Here is a 12,022-nt window from a genome sequence, read left to right as displayed (position 1 = left end):
ACAATCTTTTCTCATCAAAGTGAAGCTGTTTTATTGTTTAATTCAACAATAGAAAACACTATAGGCATCTTAACTTGGATCATATACTTTATAAAGTAAATACAGTAGTAGAAGCTTTCTGTGCTTGATGTGGAATTATGGATTTATTGTGCAACTTACTGTGTGTGATTTCTATCTTATTGAGCAACATCTGTTTCAGCTTTCAGTAGAAATGAGCGTGTGGAGGTTGAGATCTTTATGATTATATGTCAACTCTGGCACAAGTCCATATGAAACCATAAACCCCTGGTGATGTGAAAGTGAATGGCCACATCTGCTTCCTGTGACTGCATTTTGGCTGATTTCATTATGTTAATGTTTTGTAAGTATAGCAGTGCTCATATGAAGGAATCTCAGTTTCACCCCAAAATGAAAATCTGCTGAAGGTTTACTAACTCACAGACCATACAAGATGTAAAGTAGTTTGTTTCATCATTGGAACAAGGATTTGGAGAAATTTAGCATTGCATCACTTGCTCAGTCACCAGTGCATCCTCTGTGGTGAATGGGTGCCGTCAGATTTAGAGTCCAAACAGTTGGTAAAAACATCACAATAATCCATAAATAATTCACATTACTCACAAGATGTTAATTGATGGACTGGAGTCAAGTGACATAATGCTAAATTTCTTCAAATATGATGAAGAAACAAACTCATCTACATCCTGGATGGCCTGAAGGTGAGTAAATCGCAAATTTTCATTTTTGGGTAAATTCACTTTATGCTTGTAATTTCTTTTTTTGAAGTAAAGTTCACACTTTGGTGTCCATCATCCTAAACAGAAGAAAGTCTCAGCGGTCACTTCACATGATCCTCGTGCTAATGACCACCTGCCAGTGTGTTTAGCCCCCATGTAGCTTTGTCTGCTCTGACTGCATCCCGTCAAAAAAAAACCATGCCTCTAACTTGATTTTTCCAAACAACAACAAACCGAGTATGACAGGAAATGTGATTCAGTCTGACGTTTTGTTCACATGTCTCATGGGCTGTGAGCAGAAGCCGCCAGGATAGTCACTCCTGCTGTGGGCCTGTTTATGTTTGTTGACAGGTTTATGCCGCAGTTATAAAATATTTTCAAATATTTTCATCTGTTTAGTGTGAGAACATGTAATATGTTGATAAAGTGTTCATTGACAGACATTAGAAAAACATTCAGCAAATGTGTTTGTTTGTATATAAACCTTAAGTTTAGGCTAAGATTTTAATCTTATTTTTAGACCTATTTATTTTTTTAGAATTTGTATTTTTAGAAAATGAAAACATCTTGTAAAAAATTGCATACAATTTTTTAAATGTTGCACAAATTCAGCATTTCGTGTAATTTATACAGCTTTCAGTAAATTATGAATATACTGTACTGTGCAAAAGTTTTAGGCCACTACACTAAAAAATGTTGGTTTAAATCAATCCAACTTGGGTTATTTGGCAACCCAGCGATGGGTAAATATTGGACAGAACACATGTTAGGTTATTTTGACCCAGCTGGTTGGGTTAAATGTTTTACCAAACGTGCTGGGTTATTTTATTTAAGTCAACTATTGTTTAAAAATGATTATATTGTATCAAAAGATGAACATTTATTATTAAGCATGAACACATGGACAAAAAAGCATAGACAATACAGCAGTTTACAATAAAAGTTATGCAATTAAACTCATTTAACAAGCATTTTAGACATAAAAATGTAGTAGCATTTTAATTTTAATGTATTCAACTGTTATCTGTAATCGTTTTTTACTGAAATATCGTTAGTGAATGGTGGTGAATGGCTGCTGTTCCCCGGAGTATCTGCGAACTTCAGACCATGGCCTCACGTTTCACTCGTAGCTGAAAAATGCCGTGACTCCAAAATCTGCCGATAAACAAACAAACAGTAACGTTACTGACATTAGAGAACGTATTTTAATATCAAATTAAACTCCTGCAAAACATCCTGCAAAACAACCACTGCTGATGCAGCTGACTGACATCTCGACCTTATGTTGCGTTGCGTAAAATAATACAATTTACAGCAAAGTAAAGACTTCTAAAATAAAATGTGTACAAACTTTTATTCCGCTGAAGAAGTGCACCAAATCAGTGGCACTGAGAACCGCTCTCTCCTGTAGAGGACTCAACCAGCCCACGCTCTGACTGTGACTCGGCAGCTGGGTTGTTTCGTCAGAGACAGGCTTAACTCAGCAGTTGGGTAAAAAAAATAAAATAAAATAACCCAGCGTTAAAAATGACCCAGCAACTTAGTTGCAGAAAAACTACCCAGCACCTGGGTAAAAACTATTAGAAATAACCCAATAAAATGCCCCAATATGTAGAACCCAGCATTTGGGTTAAAAAAAATAACCCAGAACCTGGTTAAAAATAATAAAAAAACAAAAACAATAAAATGACCCAACAGGCTGAATCCAGGATGTGGGTTAAAAAAAATAACCCAGCATTTTTTAGAGTGTAGTATTTTCACCACAAAATGGTTTTAAGTCAGTTAGTTCTATCTTTTGCTGTAGTGTGTCAGTAGGAAGTCTCAGTTTACATTTCGAAACATTCATTTTGTCTTTAATTGTAATAGTGACATTTTTGAGTCTGACAACAGCCAGTGCTTCACACATTAGATCTGATGTCATCATCATCCAGTCTGTCTGGAATGACATGAAGAAACAGAACAAACTCAGACAAACTAAATCGAGAATGTGGCAACATCTCCAATATGCCTCAAGAAACCTACCTGCAAAGCCACAGTACTGTTAAAAGTTTAGGCACTTGTGTAAAAATGCTGTAAAATGAGGATACTGTCAAAATTAATGCCATAAATAGACTTTATTTATTAATTAACTTCTAGTAACTAAATTTAATCAATATTTGGTGTGACCGTCCTTTGCACTTAAAGTAGCTTGCGCATAGTTTTTCAGGTGTATGAAATTTGAGATTCTCAGAGGAATGCTGAGGTAAATACATCCAGATTTCATTCTATCTTTTTTGGATGACTCCTCAGGAAAGTAAAAGTAAATACATGCATTCTTGATTATAACAGTGATGCAGCCTTGAAAATCCAGTGGTAAATTTTTTTTTTTTTTTTTTTTTAAACTAAATGTAACCCAAAGTAAAATAGATAAACACCATGACTTTTTAATTAGTGGCTTAGACATTTTAATGAGGAAAAGACAGCCAGTATTCATGTCTGGATTTCTTTCTGTTTAAAGAAAGCAACATTTAGAAAGCATCACATTCCTAAGTATCATATTTGTGTACAAACACCACATACGATTACCCAGACTCACAACATAGTGCTTGTGATGCATGCAGTTTATTTCTGTAATGTTTATTTAAATTACTTTATACAATAGAAACTGCTTGAAAGTAGCGTTACAATACAAATTTGTGTGTGTATCAAACTCGGGTTCAGGCATTAGTAGGTCGGCCATCTGTGCAGTTTTAGGTTGGAAAGTCAAGCACAGGCTTAAGCCAGACAATTGTTTGTCCTCCTTTTAAGCCAATCATTTTATGCTTTACCCAATAGTATATAATTAATTAAAAAGTGAATTTAAAAGACTATATTTAAATGTTCAATATCGATAGTTTCTGATCAGTGGTATTGCATTCCTGTATGATTGTGTTTTTGAACAAACTGAGTCAATGACTCAGTAATCTATTCAGAATTTATAGCATATTAATCTCTGAGCTGCTTTAAACCGTCTGCGTAAATGCATCTAGATGCCATGTCAGTTAGTGTCTTAATATTCTAATTGCATTTATTCAATAAGGATTTAAATAAAAGTGTGCAAATGTTTAAAAAAGAAAAAAAAAACTACCCTTATAAAGGTAAAAAATGCCCCTGGAAATCTGTTTAAGGCACCCAGTGTCACCCTTTAATCGAAGGTTTTGGTGTTATTTTTCAGGTTTTATCCTGGCTTCTCTGAATCCTCCTTTTTATAAAAACAGCCACCCTAGAAATCAGTCATTTTGGAATTTGAAGTAATTTTTGGGTACAAATTGTGATTATACTGTACATTCTATAGCCCAAAATATATAAGCAGTGATAAATAATTGCAGTTATTGCTTGTTATTCTTTAGGCACTTTTCATTGTGAAACCTAAAGGTTCTTAAGCCAACCCAGTTTTAAAATTCATCTTCTAGAAAATCTCAGTTCTCAGAATCAAGCCTTTGAAAAGCTTTCAGAGGGGATTATAAATGCTGTCAATACCGGTCATTAGTCGAGCGCTCGCACACCTTCTCAATGGTGAGTCATTTTAGTTGGATAAACCTGTTATCTGTGGAAGAGTGATGGCTTGAGGTGAGCACATGCGAGTGAGGGTCATCTTCAGAGACGTAAGCTCTGATTGTCATGGTAATACACAGATCATGGAGCAATGAGTTCTGCAGAATAAGCTAACCATTCATGCAGATGATCTAGAAAGTTTCAGCACACAGTTTGAAGCAGGGTTAATGAATATTGGTTTGATACTGACCTTTATTATACCAGTCTTTTGTAAGCTGTACGTTTTACAGTAAATAGATTTTCTGGCATACAGTGTGGGAAGTATCAACCTTGACATTTCCCTGTAAACTTTTTGTATATTTTCTGTGTATTTGTTGATGCTTAATGACTTGTTGCTTTATTAACATTTCTGTTTTTGAGTTCCCAGCGTCCCTACACCCATGTGATAAACATTTCTAACCTTGAATAGGTAAATCGTATCTGTTGGTTTATATTCTCTTGTATATTTTATATAGGGGAGAGTGGGGTAAGATGAGTAATTTTATACTTATGTGGTTCTCAAGATAACATATTTTAAATTATTAGAATGTATCTATCACAAAGGGTTCTTAAAATATTGCTTCTTATAAAAATTGTTCCTGTGGCTCAATTTGCCCCAGGTTAGGGGTAAGTTGACCCGAGTCAGGGGGTAAGATGCACCATCTGCGTGAAAACTGACCATCTGACTGAATCTGATTCAAACCCATGTGAAATAGTACTAACTAAAACTAACTTAATCAAATTTCATTTCACAGTCATATTTATTTTCTTAAATAAAACTAAATTTACTAAATTAGACTAAATTAAAATAAAACCTATCAAATGAAGTTTCGTTTTTTATCTTTAATTGTTTGCATTTCTGAAACAATGTATTGAACACAAGTTTTAACATTCCCAGAAACAGATTAAATGTTGAGTAAAATTACATAAAAACTGAATTGGAATGAAGGAATAAATGTCACTGAAACTAATAAATATTTTAGTCAAAAGACTTGTGGCATGACAGGTTTTCTGCAATGTTGAACCGGCCATTAGGGACTACATGTGGAAAGATATATTTGATTATAATGTGATGAAAAGCATCTTCTGGTTCTCAGAGAAAGATCTGGTGCACTTTTACACTACCCCTATCAAATAAACTACAAATAATATCTATGTATATGATCAACTAAACCGGTTGCGTAATATCACATTAAAATGCCAGTGTATACTTCAAAGATTTAACTTAGCTTCAGTGCCTTATGGTGGGGTAAGTTAAAGTGCTGGCTCGACTTACCCCACAGCATTTGGCTCACTTTGCCCCATAACTGGCATTTTGGAAAAAAACTAGCTAGCTTACCAATTCAGACTAATTCAGACTAATATTTAGCTAAATGATTTGCATGATTTTATATGATGATAAATCACCTGTATCCAACAAAAATATTTTTAGACTTAGGATAAATTTGTTTTTCGATGTAACAACTATTACTGTTACGATAAAATTTTACTTGGACAAGCCAAAAACAGTTTTTAGTGTAAATGGGTGCCTTCCACTTCTCCCGTGTGTTTCTCCTTTTCACAGTCTGGCAGAAATGATATGTGACTCCAAAAAACATGGTCACATGACAGTAAAAGTGTATTATTGGTAAGATACAGGGGGTGGGTCAACTTACCCACTGGCTGGTTGAGCCAGCTTACCCCACTCTCCCCTATAGCTTTTCTTTCTCTTATGTTAATGTGGTACAATGTATGTATATATAAAATACAATAAGCATTGACTGCATGCAAAGTTATTACATTTGTTTTTTTTTTAACAATTGAAAATGCGTAAATTTCAACAGTTTGCACATGGTGCTGCATTGAAATCCCCATGTCTCTGGGAATCTCAATTTGTTAAAAACCAGAATCTAAAAGGATACTGAGGTATCTTTAGTCCTTCCTGAGTTACAGTCACACAAACTTTGGCACTCAGATAGGTTATGTTCTATGGAATTGTTATGGAAACAAGATACATTTCTAGTTTCAATATAATTAGTTGTGACCCTCATTTGGTTTTTGACCATTGAAAATGTGTACAATTTAACAATTTACTCTTGGAGGCTCATTGAAATCCCCATATCTCTGGAAATGAACCATATCAGGCCACAAACATAAAGATAGCATTCACTAACAGACCTACCAGTTTCTGTAAAAATAAAATAATGATGACCATCATTTTCCCCATCTGTAATTTGGCTCCAAATTGCTGGTGAAAATAGTAATTCCTTGACAAAATAGTGGGTTCAGTAAATATTCATTCATCCATTACATTTCATATTTTTCTTCATTTCACAAAGACGAGAAAAAGATCTAGGGACCTTTTTTTGAGTTGGACCCATATGTAAGAGAATGTGTGTTTGTGTGATTTAAATCATATTTAAATTAACATAAGTCATAATTTTGAGTATTTATATTATTTATCAGATTTATTCAGTTGTTTACCGTAAAATGTATTAGATCTATGAAAACTACAAAACACTTTCCTGCCTGAAACGTTAAAGGCGAGTTGAGCCTTGGGCCTTGAATGAACAAGGGACATATTTAAGCAAAGGATGTGTTGAGAAGCAATGCAGTGTGATGTGTTGCAGCCCAGAGGCTAATATTAAAAAGAGTGCAATCAAAACATCTTACGACGTGAGGAAGGTGAGAATTAGTGGTGTGAAACTCTGTCTTGGCATTGCACGGACAGATCCAGGTCACTATAAAATAAAAAAATGTCTTATTAGCCATGGTTTATCATCATAATTCCTCTTACCAGCTGTGACTGAAATTGCAGACGTGACTGAAGGCTTGCTGCAGCTCAGAAATTTTGAGCACTATTCAGAGTACATTACATTACCCGATGACATCAGTAGTTTTTGACATATGACTCCATTTTCTCTGATGCCAAACAAACATTGAATGCAGTGCCAGCAGTGAGCCAGCATGTTTATCAAACACTCTAGTCTGAAACATTCAGGATTTTTGCAGTAAGAGAGAACTCACTGGTCAGACCGTTATAGCTCATATTTCATATTTCTGCTTTGACATGTAAACACAAACTGGTCACACAAGACTGACACCCAAACAAAACCAGAGTTTGCACACCTCTTTCTTTGTTAAGCTTTAGATCTTCAATTTAGATTTTATTTTGAATGTAATGCAAAATTATTGTACGCCAATGCTCGGTTTTGGATGTGAAGTACTTTCTAGACTTGAGAACGTGTCAGAAATCCCGCATTAGGTCAGATCTATGGTGACCCAATTTTCTCTTTAATTTAAGAAACAATTAAAAGAATGAAAAATAATGAAAATGATAAGAAAACAACAGTGTTGGGGAGTAACTAGTTACATGTAACGGAATTACGTAATTTAATTACAAAATAAATGTAATTGTAATTAGTTACAGTTACTGAGAAAAAATATGTAGTTAAATTACAGTTACTTTTGAAAAATGTTAATGATTACAAAAGGGGTTACATCTGTTTTTTTTCACACACACACATACAGATTTAATTGACTTCTTTTATAAACTCCATTCACTGCTCTAAAATGAGACACCAATGTTTCGGGAGTTTAAGACACAGAACAGACACATGCTTATTCAATAACTGTTTTATTTCCTATTTGGGTTTATGCATATACTTTAGTTTTTATGATTAATAGTTTTTTTCCAAGGCATTGTTAGATGCCAGTGTTTCCCGTCATAACTATGCAAACATTTGATTTCAAAACTAGTATAATAGCTATCTGAATTTAACCTCAGAATGATCTAAAATGATCTAAAAACAAATAAATAAGAGGTGTTAAGTCTGAATTTTTATGGTGGTTGTGCTTTAAATTAAATTATTACACGGCTCTGTGAAATGCTTGATTCTGATTGGTCAGTCATGACATTCCAAGGTATGTTATTCCCAGATAACAACTGGTAAAAGCTAATAACACAAACTCATCCGGGAAAGTCGGCGCTATACACTTGATCATTTTTCTTAGTGGAAGCTTTGCATTTGGTTAGCTAATAAAATATTAAATCTCAATTCAGTATTATGTGTACAGTTTCATTTTTTTGTTTTAATTGCTAAATTAACTAACACTTCTTTCTAAAATGCACTATATCCCTAAAAGCAACTGCTTTCTTCATGGAAGCTTTGCGTTCAAATATTTCAACTCAGATCAGTGTTTCGTGTCTAATTATTTATTTTTGTGGCAAGCAGCTGTTTAATAAATTGGATAATGTACATCCAGCCAGTTGTTATTGCAAAATAAAGATGTATATTATCCCTTACTTATTATAATCTTAATTCAGTGATAAGGGATTTTGAAAGTCTGACAACTAGTTTCCTTGCAGTGTTTTGATGAAACATGCACTATATTTTAATGATTTTCTTCACCAGTAATGCTTGAAATGTACATTCCACTGATCTATAATAGAGTCATTATATATAGATCAGTGGTACATTCACATTCATGTTTTGACAGCATTTTACAAAATTAATTATAAAATATAGCTGCAAGCAGCAATTACCGGGGTTCGAGCATTTAAGGCCTCTGAGGTGGTATGCACATTTGTTCAGAATGAGACGATATATCATACAGATGTAAGTGTAAGATCTAGTGTTTGTGTGAATAGATGAGCATTTTTTAACAATTTGAGGCCATTTACCATAGAAATCTTGTTTTTAAAGCCTTTTTAACTGTTTTTGCGCCACCTATGCTCCGATCTCCATGAAACTTTGCATGCTTGTTAAGAGTCACCTGTCACATGTTCTCATCAATTTTTGTAAAGTTTCGAGTTTTCGTTTAGGTTTTATAGGCTTTTAGGTATATGTGGCCACGCCCCTTTTGTAAATGATGCCGTTATAGCTAACCAAAGGACAAAATTCCACATTTTTTTGATAATTATTGATCTAGAGAGTCCAGAGAATATTACTGCAGTGGTTTGATCGAGATTGGGTGAAAAACCTAGGACTAGTTCGCAAAAGTAGATTTTTCACATATTTGTGAATATTTAATGAACGATTTGATTGACAGCAATGGTTCTTGAGGCAAAGTTGTTCATCATGAGGAGATCTATCAAATGATATGCATATTGTGTGGATGTGTGAAACACCACGTGATTACAGAGCCATAAAACTCGTTAGCGCCAACTAGTGGCCGATTTCTTTCAAAATTCTTACAGACGTTCAGGGCCATGAGTCGAACATGCCCAGTGAGTTTCGTTCCGGTCGGCCTCCGTTAACCTTGTCTAATAGGTGCTCAAACTTCATTGGCCAATGGCGGCCATGTTTTTTGAGATACGCCAATGTCCTTATAGACCCTTATGGCACATTGGACAGAGACACTGCATACCAATTTTCAAGTCGATCGGACCAAAGATTGCATAGTTATAGTCATTTTTATGTTTTTTCAGGCTTATAGCGCCACCAAGTGGCAGAGCTGTGCAATTTTTTTTATTTGACCAAAGATTCAGCGTATACACATGTGTACCGAGTTTGGTGAAGATACCTCATTTGGTTCATGAGTTATAGCCATTTTAGTAAAAATGGCCCCCCACCTGACAAACTTTTTGGGGCCCTTTCGCAACGATGAGTCAAAATTTGAGATTTTTTTGATAATTATTGGTATTCACTGTCCAGAGAACATTTCTGCACTGGTTTGGTTCCAATCGGGCAAAAAACCTAGGACTAGTTCGCAAAAGTAGGTTTCAGATATAACGCCATTTTGCGGAAAAACGGTACGTCCTAGAGCACAAATCGCGCCTGTGCACTTTTGTGCGTATTGACCCAAGGATTGCAACGATGTAAAGTTTTTGAGTCTACGACAAAAATTGTACGAGCTACGGCCAAAAATGTAAAAAAAGTTCGTTTTTTGCGCTGTAGCGCCACCTTTAGGCCGATTTGGGCGAGACTTTGTATCTGAGTAGCGAGCAAGACTACGATCTGACCAAGATCTGACCAAGTTTCAGCTCTCTAGGGGCCTTACGGTTTGGGCTGCAGTTAAATGTAATGACGATCAGTTTTCAAAACAAACCAAATGAATAATGGTATTTGAGAAGAATAATAATAATAATAAAAAAAAAAAAACTCCTTGACGCTCAGTCAAAATTTTACATCCTTATGAAGGCTAACAATCCATTCCTCGTTGAGCAATGACTTATTTTAGCTCTTTGCTTTCATACTGTTTGACATCCTGTTAACTTTAATTAATCAAAATATTTGTGTTTGATCTTAAGCCTTGAACTCAAACAGGAACGATCCATTAAATCAACTGTATGTAGTTTTGTGTATTTTCGCAACTTTGGAGCCGCCCACAGTTGAGTGGAATTCACTGTCGTAAATATTACGTTGTTGCAGTAAAGCAATCCGGCCTTTTCTCCAACTTTAGTTCCAGCTCACCAAACTCACAACATATTCACAGAAACAGGTTTGGGAAAGAGACAGAATCCACTCTACAATCTTATTCGAGGTAAGTATATGATCAGAATGAATTCGAAACTGATATTTCAAGGTAAAAACTTTAAAACATTTGCTGTAAGAGTCCAAATGGAACTGAAAGATGTACACCAATAACTGTAAAAGTACTCCATCAGTCCTTTTATCTTACACTTAATATCATAGATAAATGAAGACCTTAACCGTTTTACGATGAACATCACGGTATTTCTCTTGATCCCGATCCTCTGATGTTTCTTTCGGTTGCTTTAAGTGAAGTTTAAAGGCATGTACAATGTCCCATTTAATTCGTGAAGGCGGTTTAAATACACACACACACACACACACACGTTTGTTTTTGTGAATTGTGGGGACCTTCCATAGACTTCTATAGATTTTATACTGACAAAACAATATTGTCTATCCCCTAACCCAACCCTAACCCTAAACCTACCCCTTACAGAAAACATGTTTGCATCGTTACACTTTCAGATAAACACCATTTACTATTTTTAATAATTTTTTAACGTTGCACTGGGGCCTGCGGTCCCCACAGTGTCAAAAATTTCAGGTTTTACTATCCTTGTCGGGACATTTGGTCCCCACAATGTAGCAAGAACAAGTACACACACACACACACACAAAAGAATTAAATAATATCCTGTGACTTTGTGTTTTTAGTCTGGTCGTTATCAGTCTTCAGTGTCACACGATCCTTCACAAATCATTCTAATATGAATATTTGCTGTGTTAAAGAAACATTTCTTATTATCATCAGTGTTGAAAACAGTCTTGCTGATTAGTAGCTACTTTGTTCCTTTTAACAACTTTGTTATTTATAACCTTTGTGCTTAAAGTCTTTATACTTTCTTATTGTAGTCAATAAGTGGCTAAATTCAAGCTGTTTTCTCTGTAAGCTCTGTTTTGAGGTAAGCCAATAAGAGTTTGTATAAACAACTTCTTCACACGATTAAGCTGAACATAAACAATATCAATATCTGGTGATTTTATCTGTGGCTAAAATCCAGTTTAAATAAACCAGACAGGATCTCTCTCTGTCTCTATCTCTCACGATTTTAAATGCCAATGAGTTGTTATTTCAGGGGGAAAAAACAATATTCCATGATGTACTGTTTATTAGGAAAGAATTTGTTTAACATTTTTCAGTGCAGCGTATATATTTACAAAGTAAGACTTAATCTGGTAGGACAAGCAGCGTTCCAACTTTAACAACTTTATCAATTATACATATTCATCTGGAATCTGAAATAGAAAGAGTCTATGAAACAGCATGTTTACAAG

The sequence above is a fragment of the Labeo rohita genome, chromosome 20 (genome assembly GCF_022985175.1).
Source record: "Labeo rohita strain BAU-BD-2019 chromosome 20, IGBB_LRoh.1.0, whole genome shotgun sequence".
Taxonomy (NCBI): Eukaryota; Metazoa; Chordata; class Actinopteri; order Cypriniformes; family Cyprinidae; genus Labeo; species Labeo rohita.
The sequence above is the reverse complement of the archived record's forward strand: the minus strand, read 5'-3'. Positions refer to the sequence as shown.